The sequence below is a fragment of the Schistocerca gregaria genome, chromosome 5 (assembly GCF_023897955.1).
Source record: "Schistocerca gregaria isolate iqSchGreg1 chromosome 5, iqSchGreg1.2, whole genome shotgun sequence".
Taxonomy (NCBI): domain Eukaryota; kingdom Metazoa; phylum Arthropoda; class Insecta; order Orthoptera; family Acrididae; genus Schistocerca; species Schistocerca gregaria.
In genome coordinates, this window is record NC_064924.1 from 560689176 (window position 1) to 560689878 (window position 703).

The following is a 703-nucleotide window of genomic DNA, read 5'->3' on the forward strand; positions in this document are numbered from 1 at the left end:
TATATATACGTTACATAAAGCACTCCGTCTTCAGTCCACGAGTGGCGTACCGGGACCATCCGACCGCCGTGTCATGCTCAGTGGAGGATGCGGATAGGAGGGGCGTTGCGTCAGCACACCGCTCTCCCGGTCGTTAGGATGGTAGTCTTGACCGAAGCCGCTACTATTTGGTCGAGTAGCTCCTCAGTTGGCCTCACGAGGCTGAGTGCACCCCGAAAAATGGCAACAGCGCATGGCGGCCTGGATGGTCACCCATCCAAGTGCCGACCACACCCGACAGCGCTTAACTTCGGTGATCTCACGGGAACCGGTGTATCCAATGCGGCAAGGCCGTTGCCACATATGTTACATAGCTATGATTAAATTAATTTTGACCAAAACTTGGCCACTTCCAGTGCACTTTCTGTTGCTTGTTGAAGGTCATCTCCTGTACAAGAGACTGGACACAATCAACACCGAAGCATATGCTGGACAGTCTGTTCTTCTCCACAGCCACACCGAGTATCATTCGGGTCAGTGTGTCCCAATTTTGCCAGGTTAACTTTTGATCGTCTAACCCCGTATCTCAGTCTGTTCAGGGACTTCCAAGTTGTCCATTTCCTGTAATGGCCTGGAGGTAAAGCTTCTACAACTCTTTTCCCACCAGGGGGAAGTTAGGTCGCAGCCCTCCATAGCTGTACCCTAGATTTTTCAGCAGTGGTTC

The 703-nt window shown here is 51.6% G+C and overlaps 1 pseudogene; it reads right to left on the reverse strand.

Moving 5' to 3' along the window:
* Positions 1-220: 220 nt before the first annotated feature.
* LOC126274606 (5S ribosomal RNA) lies at positions 221-338 on the reverse strand (annotated as a pseudogene).
* Between the last annotated feature and the right edge of the window lie 365 nt (positions 339-703).